Raw genomic sequence first — 15,168 nt, forward strand, 5'->3', positions numbered from 1 at the left:
GGCAAAGCTTACAGTGGAAACATTTGAATTCACCACTCCCAAGGAAAACAAAGGCCGTCATTTCTGCCGGAAAAGTGTTGACTTCGTTTTAGATCGTTAAGGTCCATTATTGATCGAATTTTCTAAACCTGGAGAGACTCTAAATCATTTCAGATATTGTGAAAGGTCGGATCGGCTGCGTGTCGCAATCAAGAACAAACGACGTGGAAAATTGAGCATTGGGAACATCTTCCTTCACGACGTTGCCCGTTCCCACGTCGCTGATGTGGTTGATACAAAACTGGCAAAGTTAAAGTGGGAAATGCTGCAACATCCCTCATGCAGCCCAGACCTGTTGCCTTGCGTCTTCCACATTTGGTAAAATTTGAAAAAACTGCTCAAGGGAACCAGATTCGTGTCGGAAGATGACATGTATTTATTTACAGATTTTTGAGGCAGCAACCCAAGGAGTCTTATGAGACGGGAATTACGCGACTCGTTAGTAGGACAAGTGTCTAAATACTCATGGTGACTACTTTTAAATAAAGTACCCCGTTTGTCATATATTCGCATTGGCTCACTTTCATTTGACTCCCCCTCGTATATTCTGCAGAACTCCTGCTTTTTATATATGCTCTCTGTTGCGGCTGTAATTTCGGAGCAATTAGTCGCAATACACAACCGGTGACAGCTGCTCCTGTCATTTAGATTTCCCCCTGGTCATATGCACGACAATGTAAACATGGTTGTTGAATGACATATATATATATATATATATATATATATATATATATATATATATATAGTTCCTTCGACTAATTCTATAAGGAGGAGGCCGAGCTGCAAAGTGAGCCCCCCACGAACGAAATTTCTGGCTACGCCACTGCCCTACAGGTGCGTGCGCGCCTGACGTACGCCTGTGGTGGTGGCGCTTGTCTAACGTTGACAAGAGCTTCATTGTACATCCACTGTCACAGGGTAGAATGGAGCCGGATTTCTTTCGCGTCAGCATTCATGAAAAAATAGAATTTGACGTGCCACAACTACACAGTGGATTCTCAGGAATTTCTTGGTGGTGGCCTCCGGAATAGTGTTGACCACTCAATGCTCTTTAAACATGAACCCAAGCCTGTTACACGGTGGTTCCTACAGTCAGAACCAAGCAGAGTGCGGCCATGAATTGCCCTCACGACTTAGCTCTCAGGAGAATGCCACAAGAACAGAACAACCACGGCGAGAAGAAACGGTTTTGTATGCTCTATTAGAAAAATACAGTAAATTATATTTGACAGTAAGGGTTGCTTACCGTGAACAGTGTTACAAGCAAATAATACACATCTCTAAAATTTAAGACAGAACCATGATACATAAATAATGACTGAATAAATACTTTAGCCAGACATGAAAAAAGCAAAGAAACCACAAAGAAGGAAAAACTATAGAAATGACCAAAAACGCCATTAAAACAACGGCAACGCTGTAGACAGGCCTTGTTTATCATGTACTTGTTGTACGTCTGTTTAGCCTACGAAAACCGCTAACACCGCGATGCTGTGCCATTTTGTCTAGCCAGTTATTCACACAGTTATAACTGGACTTACTTGCATCGTTTTGTATTATAGTGCTTTTTTGCAATAAAAAGCGCTACTTGCACTTTTCAAGCAAGGAGAAATGCTACTCAGGTAGACCCTGTATTTTTTTCGCCTTGTCTTCCGGGTAATTCTTGAAGCCTGAAAAATGTAACAGAACCATTCAATGGGGCATTCTCAAATGATGTAAATGCAAAATATCCTTAGACAACGTGCACTTCAAACCGTGGTCCTTGCTCTCCCTGCTGATATACAATGTTACGCAAGAAGACGCAGATCAAACGCTATATACAAGTATATTTACAATGTAATACGCCGCACTTGGCAAAGAGGCAACAGCCCGTGTTGGCCTCTAATCATCGTCGTCGTCTTCTCACTGCTCACCGCTTTGTCATTGGAAACAATATTCCGTAGCACTACCCCCGGCGGCAAAAGCGCCGTCCCGGAGCGACTAAAGGCCGGACTCGGAAGCAGTGTAGTAGGCCTTGAGCATACTGAAGTACATGAAATCACTAAAAGCCAGAGTAGAAGACGAGGTTGAGCTCACAGGAGCAATTTCGTACGTTACAGCCGTCACCTGGGACAGCACGTGGTAGGGCCTTGTGTATCGCGAAAGGAGCTTTTCTGAAAGTCCGATGTGACGAGAGGGTGACCACAGGAGCACGAGCGCACCAGGCGAAAACTGTAGGTCACGGTGGCGGGCGTTGTAGTGATGCTGCTGGGTGGTTTGCGAGTCCGTCAGTCGAATACGGGCAAGTGCATGGTCGGCGAGGGCGATGGCTTCGCGCGCATACTCGCTTGTTGAGATCGCAGCAGGAGGAAGTGCCGTGTCAAGGGGCAAGGTCGGTTCGCGACCGTAGAGCAAATAAAATGGAGAAAATCCGGCGGTGTCATGTCGGGAAGATTTATATGTAAATGGGACGTAAGGAAGAGCAATGTCCCAGCAATGGTGGTCTTTGGTAACGTACGTGGACAGCATATCGGTAATAGTACGGTTTAACCGCTCTGTCAGGCCTTTGGTTTGAGGATGGTATGAGGTAGTCAGCTTGTGTTGAGTGGAGCAGGAACGCACAATGTCGTCGATAACTTTCGAGAGGAACTTACGGCCATGGTCAGTAAGCAGCAGTCGCGGGGCGCCTTCAAGTAAGATAATGTCACGCAAGAGAAAGTCCGCGACGTCAGTGGCGCAACTGGTAGGGAGAGCCCGCGTGATAGCGTATCGGTTGGCGTAATCAGTTGCGACGGCTACGCATTTGTTCCCAGAGGATGGCGTGGAAAAGAGACCGAGGAGGTCTAATCCAACAAGAAATAACGGTTCAAAAGGGACGGTGATCGGCATGGATCTTGTCTGGGTCCGGTGGCACTCAGTTCGCGTCAACGAGATGCCCAAGGACGGCAATCTGACGACGGCCGAATTGGCACTTCGATGCGTTCAGTTGCAGACCGGCTCGACAAAAAACGTCCAGGACTGCATAGAGGCACTCGAGGGGCGTAGCGAACGTTGGGGAGAATACTATGCCATCGTACAAGTAACACAGGCACGTGGACCATATGAAACCGTGAAGAAGGGAGTCCTTCATGCGTTCAAAAGTGGCAGGAGAGTTACACAGACCAACCGGCATCACTTTCAATTGATTAAGACCGTCGTGTGTTGCAAAAGCAGCCTTCTCGCGGTCGAGATCGTCTACGGCAATCAGCCAGTAGCCGGAGTGAAGGTCAATACAGGACAAATAGCGAGCACCGTGGAGGCAGTCAAGGGCGTCATCAGTGCGAGGTAGGAAATACACGTAGTTTATGGTAACCCGGTTAAGGCGCCGATAATCCAGGCAAAAGCGCCATGAGCCTTCCTTCTTTTTTTCCAGTACAACAGATGAAGCCCATCGACTACATGACAGTGCAATAATATCCTTGGCAAGCATTTTGCGAACTTCGGCGTGAATAACTTGACGCTCAGCCGGTGACACTCGATACGGGCGGCGATGAATAGGAGGGGCATCGCCGGTACTAATGCGATGTTTAACAGCTGTAGTTTGGGCCAAAGGACGATCATTAAAGTAAAAAATATCGTGGTAGGAAAACAGAACGCGGTTGAGCTCACGAGCGTGCTCGGACGGCATGTCAGGCGCAATCATTTTCTGTAAGACGGCGATGGAACAAGTTGCCGACTGCAATGGTAGAGGAGGATCAGCTGAATTGTCGTCTACTGCAATATATGCTATTGAGTGATCGTAGAATGAGTAAAGCTGGGCCGTAGACATTCTGCGTGGTAGCACTTGTGTCGTCAAGCCAAAATTGACCACTGGCAGGCAGACGCAAACCGCCGTAATCGATAAAACGGTCGGTGGTATTGTGATCCCGTGTGTAAGTACGACGTCTTGCACAGGATCTGCGATGTAGTGACCGTCGGGCAGTGGTGGGGATGACACTAAGTGAACGTAAGTGAGTGCCGATGGTGGCAAGCGAACGAAGTCGACGGAAGTGAGGCGACTGGGGTGTGGTTCAGCGGGATCCAGAAGGGGCAGGTCAACGTAGAGAGTAATGGCGGAACAATCGATGAGAGCAGAATGTGCAGAGGGGAAGTCTAAGCCGAGGTTGATGTCGTGGGGACAGTGGGCGATGACTGTGAATAGCGCGATTGCGGAGCGATCGGCGAAGGAGACACGGGCGGCACACATACCTATTACGGGGGCTGTTCCGCCATCGGCGACACGGACAACAGGCGTCTAGGCGGGCGTGATTATTTTCTTCAGGTGATTACAAAGGTCAGCGCACATTATTGACAAATGCGCCCCAGTGTCTATAAGAGCAGATACAGAAACACCGTCGACTTGCACGTCAAGAAGGTTAAGGGCAACGTCAGTAGAGGATTTGGCGGCGTAGGGAAGCAATTATCCACTTGGATGCCAGAATGGGGTCCACACCAGGTTTCGTGGGGAATATGTAATGTTACTAGTATCAAGATAGACATGTATGCTTTTTATATAAAGTACACTAGTGACGGAAAGATAGGCGGCGTCTTGGAATCCGCCTACTTTGACGCAATAATGACTTCTCAGATAGCGCATGCGATGGTGCGCCGACTATGCAGTATGACGTCGTTTCAAATGCTTTTCTTGCTTTTTTCCCGCAACGTGCAGCAAATCGATACCATGATGCACAGACACGATGCAGTAATCGCTATTCATAATAGTGAGCCTTCTGGAGTGTTTTTGCCACGCTAACAGTTCAACCATGGCAAAGCACCCTCTACAGGGAGTACAGAGAAGATATTTCATTGCCTGCTTTTGGAAACCATGTTCTCCATTATGTAAATTGTGTCAGGCGGTCCAAATTATGCCGTTGAGATAGATGTTCCCACCAGCGCAAAGTAGTGCGGTGTTAAGCACTTACATGTCTTCAATAGGCCCCAAATGTTCACGAAGAAACGCGCATCTATAGTTACCCCTTTCTTTTCTTCAGGGCTTGGCCGCCGTTTTTTAGGTCATGCAGATTATTTAAGAACAACTTTCGTGTGCCTTCTACTTTCCTGATAGAATATGGCAGCGTCACTTGTTTTTTTTTATACGTAGAAAATAAAACAAATGTTCACACCAAAATTAAATTTATTGTTGGGTTTTACGTGCCACAACCACGACCTGATATTAGGCACGCCGTTGTGGTGGACTCCGGAAATTTCAACCACCTGGGATTCCTTAACGTGCAACTAAATCTAAATACACGGGTTTTTTCGTATTTCGCCCCCATCGAAATGCGGCCGGCGTGGCGGGGATTCTATCCCTCGACCTCGCGCTTAGCAGTCGAACACCATAGCCGCTAAGGAACCATGGCAGGTATGTTGGCATGTATTTAGATGTGTCAATAGTATTTTCTTCTAGCAGGGTAAATTTTGGTGGAGTGAATGCCGGAGGCCAACCTTACTAATTTCTATGCATGGCCGCTTGCACTTTACGTCGGCCAGTATTTTTCGACTCACTAAGGATATTCATATATAAACAGAGCCATGGGTATTCAACTGCGTTGTGAGGTGTCAGAACAGACTAACGAAACTTCGGGTCAGCTTTCTTGAGACCAGGTGACGTGATTATTATTACAGCACATTATCAACTTAAGCTGTTTCTACTAGAGAGGCTAGTCCTTGTTAGTAGCGTGCAGATGGTAGTTGTTACGGCCGTCTTTGCTGGTTGCCTTGACTAGTTAATACGTTCGTTTTAAAAGCGCCTCGTAACGAAGTCTGTTTTGAGTCAATGTCAATGAACCTGGATGCGGTCAGGTAATCCCAAGGTAATCCCAGCCGAACGGCGGTAGCGGGCATCGCCAGCCACACTGTGCAAGGGAAAAGCGGATGCATGGGCGAGTACGCGAGATGCCCTTGTTTATCGCGCATTTACGAGATGTGGCATTTCGAACACACTCTGTGAGTTCACAGGTACCTCTTCAAGAGGTCTCTGACAAAAATTGTGATCTGACGGGGCAACTGCGGATGACGACAACTGAAGCGCCAATTCCGGCACAAATAAATGTTTTCGCTGAATTTGTTTCATGGGTATCATACGGGAATAAAATGGTTTATTTTGCTATTTGCTACCCCAAACACCGCCCCGTATTATGTGCAGCTTTTACTGCCTTCCTCCTCATTCGCTTCATGTCCCTTTGATGACGTGGCATCTCTCGCTGGAGGAGGCCCTGTTCTCCGCACAGATTTCAGCGTTGCGCTAAACTTGCTCTCTTTCTTCAGTGGAACCGGCAAGTACACGTGTTCGTCGCATCTAAAAGCTTGAGTTTGTGACCACAAAATGCAGCGCAATACTTCGCTGCTAACTTTTACATTTTGCTTGTGAAGAAGCCTTCGCCCTATCTTATGACTTTATTGCTGTGATTTCGTGCAAGCCTTCGTTTTTTTTTACCCTATGCATGTTTTTGTGTTCCTATTGTGTACTTACACTGCCTTTCGCTGTATTTATACAGCAGACTCGTGTCAGGACTATACCATCTAAGTAGAACTCGTAAACCGGAGAAGTGTGGATATTTAGGCGTTTCCCATAATGCATTCCAAAAGGAATATCCGCTTAGCACGAACCGTAAGCTTGGATAAGCCTAACGTCAACTGCCGCCTCTGGCTGCTGCTACTCGACTCAACGATAGGCCCGGATCGGAATACTTGGAGGAGATTGCTCTGCTAGCTACACGATAAGCAAATATTGTTTCTGTGCATTTTGAAGGCCGCCCCAAAGTCGGCGTTGTTGACGGAATTTCTCGATGTTTCGTGACCCGGTGTCACTCGTCGTCGACGCTGAGGTAGGCGACAGTCTGAAGCGCCGAAGTCGCCATGCGTGATCGCCATGCCTCCTTTCGTAATGTAGGCACCCAAGAAAGGTGTCCAAGAACCCCCGAGGTAAATCAGTCTTGGCGTTTTTCTTTTCATGCGTGTATTGGTCAATTGAGAAAGCCGTGAAAAAAAATCTTTCTAAATTAGTCCCTTTCTCTCGATTTCTGGCCCGCTATAGCCGTGCGATCAAAACGTGGTCGTTCCTGTCCCTCTGCAAGCAGAGTCGCGTCGCCGCCTTATCAAAATTATTTTACTTCTTTTTTTGCTTCTGCCACTGGCTTTAAGGCGCTGGCTCCTTTCACACTGAGCCCAGCTCAGCTTGTGCACAGCCAATTTTCTCGTCTGGACGCGTGCACAGCATTGCGCTTTCTTCGGGGCCACATTTAGAGGCTCCTTTACTAGTTTATGAGTTGCAACGAACGCGCCATTTTCCTGTGTCCCTTATCAGACGTGATGCTCAGACAACAACAATACAAACTCCTTCAAAACTTCTTTTTGCTCCTAGCTGTGGGGCAAGACTTCCGGAAGAAATGGCGGAAAAAGTCCGCCAGTTTGCGGCAGATGGAAGGCGAGACGCGGTTATTTCTCTCACTGAAGCAGCCTGCTACTTAAGCTAAAGCATGACAACTTTTGCATAAGAATGAAAAACCAAAAGCTTTTTTGTTTTCTCATATGTGACAAAATAATTTATCCTGGCTGCCAATAAATTTCTTCTCAGATTTCGTTACTACAACTCAGTTGCTTTATCATGACGCAGCTTAACATGAACGTGGCAAATCAGGGCTCATTGTGACAGCAGTACAAAACAGACGGTTAGACACAGAAAAATAAACCAAGACAAGTGGTTACCATGCCCGCTTCATGATCTCTGTGCCGCTGTCATCTTCGCACTGCTCTTATGAAATTCAACTTACTTGCCAATTTTTTCTATTTTATTTTGATAGCTAAATTAGGTGCGAAAGATGGAGAGGTTAACCGAGAGATAGATATCCACTTTGCTACCCTGCACTGGGGAAGGGGAAAGTGGGCTTTACGGAGTGAATCGAATATTTGTTACACAGCTGGTTTGTTTGTGACTTCAATACGCTGGCACAAAGACGGTGGCGACCCTTTTTTGTTGTGGTTCTCTACAGCCCATATTATTTTGAAACATACGTCTGTGCATACGTCTGTACATGTCTACTTAAAAATCCATAAGACGTATTGATAATCCGTGATGGTTTTTCAGGGATGCTGCTCAAAGCTAACGCTAACAAATGTACTCGAGAACTGATGGAATATCTAAGGCATTCTTAAGGCGTTTGGCTTAGCAAATAACCGACCTTCTCAGCCGTCTTTTGAAAACGTCACTCGACTGTGGTCAGACGCCATCTGATTGGCGTGCAACACGCGTTGTGCCTGTCTAAATAAGTTACAGCAACCATTAGAGCTTGCTGTAATTTATTAGAACATGTAGTTCTTTACTCTGACTTGCCGTTGAGGCCGTCCGTTTTCCATAGGTTCCGGGGCGGCGTAACGCACACGCGAACAGCACGGAGACCAGAAGGGCACTGCCCCTTCTCTATTATTCCACGTGGTAGCTCTCGCACGCGCATGCTCCGATTTTGGGCATTATTTTCTTCGCGCTAAAGGCGCGTGGCACGCGCGGAGCTTCGTCTGCTCCGTTGGTGTGCTCTGGCCAGTGACTTGCCCGGGTTGTTAAAGGCACTCGTTCCGACTGTCTATCAATTCGGAAATTGTACCGGCGCTCAGCGCAGCAGTAAAAGAGAAAACAACTCATTCACCTCACTTAGAGAACACCTACAAAACCCTTACAAAAAGGCAAGGTTCGCCATCCCACTTTCACATACACACAAATGAATGAAAACAGTGACACTTATCGCATATGCACCGCAGTTTTGTATAGTTGACTAGTCTGCAGAAAGCGATTACTTCAATTTGACAATGAGGCTTAGAAAAGGCTTATATTTCTCCAGATGCATAACATCAGTTCTCATGCCGTCTGCAAGTTCAATCTCGTAGTTCGTGGGAGACAGTCTGTTCACTACATGTGAGGTCCAGTATAACGTCTGACAATTACGTTCCCAAATTGTTATCAAAAATAATGCGCTTTCATTATATCAACGTGAATTCAGAAGAACCATTTCGAAAGTAAGTCAGCCGGTGGGTACAGTGTACGCAGATTGATGTGTAGTTTCTAGATTTTTGTGAGGCTTTTGAAAAGTGCCTCACGAAAAGATATTATTCAAACATGAAAGTATCGCACTTCCTTCAAGTGCGATAGTTTCATGGATTCATGCATACACAGCACGACGAAATCAGTTTCTGTAGGATGTTCTTTTTTCTACGCTTTACTGCAGGTGTACCACATGGTAATGTGTTACGTCCGTTATAGTTTTCTTATGGATTCAGTTACGGTCGTACCTAAACGTATTTGATAAATGCTGTGGGTTACTAATTGATGAATGTTGTCAGCAATGGTTGCAGGGAACTTATTGAAAATTAAACGGTTCTCAGAGAATAAAAAGATGCTTCCTTCACAATATGTTTATCAGAACATTTCAGTATGACAATGTCAGAGTCACTCTCCTTGTCAATACTCATTTCATAGATCTGCACGTCTGCGATAAGCACAATGTTTTTAAAAGGAAAACTATGTCTGCTAACAAAGAAAGACGAATTATGCTCAGCTCGATCAAGTCCTTAAAACCAACTCGATAACAATATTTAGCGGTTGTGTATAGCACGCTCCGACAGCATGCGATTATAATTTGTGTACTTATTTTACTTATTTATTGCATACTAATTTATGCATTATTGCCTGTACTATTCCATTTTATGTTTCGTAAGATGTGCATAGCGCACCATTGTATTTTGAGTGTTTCTGCTCCAAGGATTGTTCATTCTTATCTTTTGTTGGCTCTACTGTTTTAATTTTTTGGTTGTCCCTCCCGCTTGGGTAAAATTAGGCCTGCAGTATTTCTCATTAATAGAAATTAATCATTCTGTCAATCAATTCGTTCAACAATTCTCTAGTTTCTCCAGAATATATATTTTTTGTTTTCGTTTTACTTGTGTCCTCCAGGTTTCATGCGTGGCTTCGGTACGCCTACCGAAGAGATTAAGAGCACTTGCCCAAGGAAGAGGCGCGAAGGAGCTACAGGATTTCTCTAGACAGTTTGCAGGCAGAGCATACCTAGACCCTACCAAAACTAGACTTGCCAATTCAGCAATGCCAGGATACCGTCACGTTTTGGTTTATTGAAATGCTTATCGGCGGCATGGCTGGTACTTCTTTCAAATTACTGCATGTTTTCCCGCTGGATGTACACTCACAATGTACACTCACACTCCTCGCAATAAACGTGATTATTGAGCTACTATGGTTTGTGTACGTTAAGAGTCTTTGACAAATCTGTAAAAAGCCCATCACCATGTAAAAAATGCATTACCACAATCTCGAATATGTCGGTCAATCTAACCGCTATTAATATTCACACCCGCAACAGCTTACACATGTTGGCGAACTCATTTACTCGGCAGTAATGTTGCACAGCTCGAAGAGAGGCGGAAATAATTTTAATATTACGTAGAGAAGCCGACAGGTTAACTAAACGCGCTTTGTGAGACTGCAGCAATGTACAGTGCATCTTGAAAACAGTCACGGGTCCTGAAACGCTGTTATCTTTTAACTGTTCACAAAGAGATTAACACCAGGGAGACAAAACGGGTGCTATATGAAGCATACAATGATAGCACGCGCAAAACCGCGGATCAAGCAGTAAGGTATAAAAACGAGGAGAAATACTCGGCAGATTTTAACGTATTAAAGGAGCAACGAAGCCCTCTAAACCTTTGTTCGTTTGGTTCCTTATAGCAAACTTTGGCAATTTTGATGTCTGAGATTCGTAAGGGGAGGAATTAGCGCTGGAAACAATAAACGAATGATAAGATCGGCCCTGTGCGGAAGTCTTCACATGCTAGAACACGCCGCCACCAGAGCTGGAAGGAGCCCATTAGCGGAGCCCATGAGCGGGCGATAGTGGCAATGCAGCTGGCAACCTTCGCAAACGATACCAACGGCAAACAATTGGCCTTGCGCGGCGCCGCAGGACGCACCTCTTGTCGGCAAGACGGGGTGCCATCTGCGAATGCAGCTGTTCAAACTTTTTGTGAGCGGTGCTTTGAATATTCTTTTATGCCTTAAAACTACATGTAAGCCATAGGGACTACAAGCAAGAATAATTCGTTCACTTAGCACCCTGCCTCAAGTTAAAGCCATATGGCAACACTGCGCGACGCTGAGCTGGTGATGGTCTGCGTGCTCCTCGAGTGGCTGGGCATCCTTTCCGACGCCGGACGGGCGACGACGGTGAAAGGATCAGGGTCAGAAAGCGCCGGCAATAGGTAAAATGTGGGGCGACTTTAAGGGCGACTTTAGCGATAGCGCAATGACGTGCAGGACTGACGCCGCTGAACAAATATTTCCGGAGATCCTGGATGTGCCCCAGCTGGCTAAGAATTAGGTAAGCAAGCTTCCCAGAAAGAACAAGAACTAGTTTCCCACTTGATGCAGCTCATAATGCCCTGAATACTTCAGTACCTTCTTTTACAGCGTAGGCTGCTATTGGCTCATTCCAATAACCGTTTTGGTTGGTGATGGTGCCTGCCGCCTAATCCGGCAACCGGTGTCCGTTGCAGCTATCGCGTAAGGCGCGAGATGTCGCACAACGTCACAAGCGCACCGCGTGCCGTCGATACGTGCTCACCTTTCACAGCACTTGCACAATGTTGTGCGTACCGAGCCACGCTTATCCAAGCGATTCGCATTTTAATGTTTCGTGCATACACACGCCTAATTTTTTCATTAGGACGCTGCATCCTTTAAAAGGGAGAAAACGCTATTTAGAAGAAACATAGCGAAGAAGAAGTGATGCGCGCGTGGTATTAAACGCTCCCTTTTTATTAATGTTACCACGGACTGAGTGCGTTGGACCGTCAATTTTCCATTTGTGTCATTTCGTGACACGTATCAAGCCATGTGACATGTGAGCCGCGTAGTCTCGCTACCTGTGTTACCCTTTCCTAACCTGTTATTGCGCCTCCTCGCAAGCAGAGAACCGCTGCGGAAGTGCAATGCTTCTTGCGCTGCTCGATCAGCCCCACCGATTTGCCATCTGCTCTTTCAGTGCATTTTCTTTGGCTGCATATTCGTTTGACGTCCTGCACGACTGGATGCATGCATCACCGGCTGCAGTTGTGTGGTGTCAGCAATTAGAACTGAGCACAGTGCCTCGGGTGTGGCAATATAAGAACGAGAAAATTAGCCTATGCCATTAGAACTCGTAGGAGCACCGGACGTAGAATTTGCGAGCGTGTGAGCACTGCGTAAATCCGAGGGCGTTGTGGTGCCCTCTGTGTATGTGTTCACCTATGTGGTACGGGTGATTTGAATGTAAACGCACCGCATCCCCACAACGCCTCGTTCGGGCAGTGTGTGAAAAAATACCTCGGAATGGAATTTGTGTCAAATACACAATGTGCTCTCTTCACGCACTGGTTCTTGCTTGCACTTTTTTTTTCAAACATCAAAGTACCTTTATCGCCGTCCTGAATGTCTTTCTCGACTTACATTTCCGAACATATTGCACAAGTGAGAGTCTGTCAATAAATTTATGCAAATAAAAACACGACTTTATATATACCTAATAATTGCAGCTGCCCTGTGCAAACAGTTTATGATGGTCTCCTACAGAGACGCTCCTCCAGCTTAAGCTGTGACTGCGTTACTTGTTCAGCGCAGGCCTGCGCCTCTTTTTGCTTAACAGCTCAATACACGTGAAGACATTTAGATCAGTCTAGATGAAATGTCAGTTTTGTGAAAGCGTAGAGATTATCATGGTGGCAGCAAGCAACATTAACTCAACAGATTGCTTAAGAGATTGTCAAGCAATATTTTGTCTCATGAAACTCCAACTAAAGTCGTTTGCTTGCGCCTCAGTATTGCTTTTAATTATGATCCTTAAAATATTTTAATCATAACATTTGGACGGATCTGCAAATAATGTTATGCTCGAGTGAATAATCTTTATTAAACAATGCTCACATTATTATTATTCAAATATAATTTGTCTTCCTCACCTCTTAATTTTCAGGGCACATTTCAAAGCATTGCATCATGGGTGGAGGAAGTTAACAAGAGCCTAGTGTTCTTTACTGGTTTCTTTTGCTCTTGTTTCCAACTAAATAATTTTTAAAGGTTACAGAAGTTATGCGTAAAGAGACTGAGGGGGAGTATTGATTCCACCAATAGTTCATCACAATTTTCTTGGAGCCTCCTAGGTAATACAAAAACAAATTTGCAGTTCTGTTCGAAAGGCGAAGCGTCGGTAGCGAGAGCAACGTCTGAGACAGCTACTCAAAATAAGTACAGTAAATTTATTGGCCCTATAAATTGTACTAAACATTCGCTCACTAAATAAATTAAGAAGCATAGTGTCACATTCATGGAGGCAAACATCAACACGTATCACTCGATAACCGCTAGCCTTCGTTATACCAACTTTGTCAAAATGAAGAGTGCCAGCAGCGGGTGGATAAGGCTTCGTGCTGCGTCTCACTTCAACGCATCTGCAAAAGTTGCGATTACATGACGTGTAGCCCCAGGTGCGCAATAAGACAGCGCGAACGAAGCCACCACGAAGAGTCGCTTTGGAATCTGCCACAGAAAAACCTATAAGATACGGCGCGCAACCACGATTGGCTCGAAGGAGGAGACGCATGTGCTCCTTCTTTAGCGCACGCTCGATCTCGTGATCTGCAACAGTGGCCGCCTGACGCCACCCACCATCACGGCTATTGCATGCTTTCTGTCTCAGCCACATCATATGGCGCGCAGAATGCGGCCTTATTGCATTTGAACTTCACATGGAACAGCAAGTAATTGTGGACATTCGTTTGAAGTTACCATACATCGCCAGGAGATCATTTCAAAACAGTTATACGTTGCTTTATGGAGCTTTGACGCTACCGTTCTAATTACTTGCAATTTTATAGAAAAAAAAACTGGTTTCTTATGACCCTTCTGTGCAAGCGAATGTCAACACACTGGACTAAACGTCGAAGAATTTGAACATTCACACTGAACAACATCGCTAATTATCGTCAAAGCAAACAACACAGCAAGCTTTAATTAGATCTATTCCCGCAGTGCGTGGGATCTGCATAATTTTGTATGACGAAGATAGAAATACCTTGGGCGCAACCTCGTGGTTGCGCCTAAGCAACTAACTTCATGCTATACAGCAATAATTCTATTTATAATATCTGCCCCACCGTTCCTGGTGATAAACTTTATTTATAAAAAGAGAATGCAACGTCTTCGTCCTAGGCCGGCCGAAGACCGTTGCCTTTTTGTTTATATACTTGCAGAAGTATCTCTGTTCACCACCGCAGAGCACTGACATTAACCTCATCTCAAGTGTTTGATCGCCGCAGTTGCGGTCTCAATGCTCAAGAAGCAAATAGAGATGAACAAGGTATCACTTTCAGCAATGCTTAATAAAAAAAATGGCTGTGACTTAGCTAAGGTTAAGCCCAGGATGCGAAGCATACTAGCCTTTATTTTAGTTGTTAAACCACTGTTTAGCCTGGTGAACTGCTGTTGCTTGGCTATATTTGGTTCGGCTAGACGAAGAAAGAAATCATGCGTTACTCTGCTTCGCCTTCAAGAGTGGAACGCGACAGCGTTCCCGTCGACCCGCCAAGGGATGTAAGACTGTGCTACGGCGCAGCGACTACGCGCCCCGCATTGGACGCGGTGAGCGTCGAGCAACGCAGCGTTCGGCGCGGCAACGAAATGTGCGCCTGAGCAAGCGACGCACGCCTGATGCCTGTTTCACATGCTGCGACTGGAACGACGAAAATCGGTGCTGTCGCACGCGTCGCAGAGCGATTTTTAGAGGGCCCATTTCACATGATTGCGATTTTAACAATGCGACTGGTGCGATTCCCAGGGTTGCTTACTGCCAGGTTTCATGGCACACGTTGCACAATTATTTTATTGTAATGAATAAAACGTTTAACTTATAATATTGTTGACTTTTCTTTATTAGGAGCAAATAATATGCTTGTTTTGTAATTTAAAAACGTGTTGAAGTTAACATTTGTTTCGGAGTGCGCGACGGCGGTTTCTGTAGTTCAGTGCGACATCGCGCACGTAAACAATGGTAAACAGCTGTTCGCAGGTGGTTCAGCGATTCTTTATTCTATGGT

General features: G+C 45.6%; 1 long non-coding RNA gene across 1 annotated transcript in view; it reads left to right on the forward strand.

Annotated features, from left to right (window-relative positions):
- Window positions 1-11,115: 11,115 nt before the first annotated feature.
- LOC135899768 (uncharacterized) overlaps window positions 11,116-15,168 on the forward strand; it is a 73,799-nt gene continuing 69,746 nt past the window's right edge. Inside the window, exons 1-2 of the long non-coding RNA XR_010563716.2 lie at window positions 11,116-11,301; window positions 11,357-11,420. This is a non-coding gene — a long non-coding RNA (uncharacterized lncRNA). The remainder of the gene's footprint in view (window positions 11,302-11,356; window positions 11,421-15,168) is intronic.

Source organism: Dermacentor albipictus, chromosome 5 (genome assembly GCF_038994185.2).
Source record: "Dermacentor albipictus isolate Rhodes 1998 colony chromosome 5, USDA_Dalb.pri_finalv2, whole genome shotgun sequence".
In the NCBI taxonomy this organism is placed as follows: Eukaryota; Metazoa; Arthropoda; class Arachnida; order Ixodida; family Ixodidae; genus Dermacentor; species Dermacentor albipictus.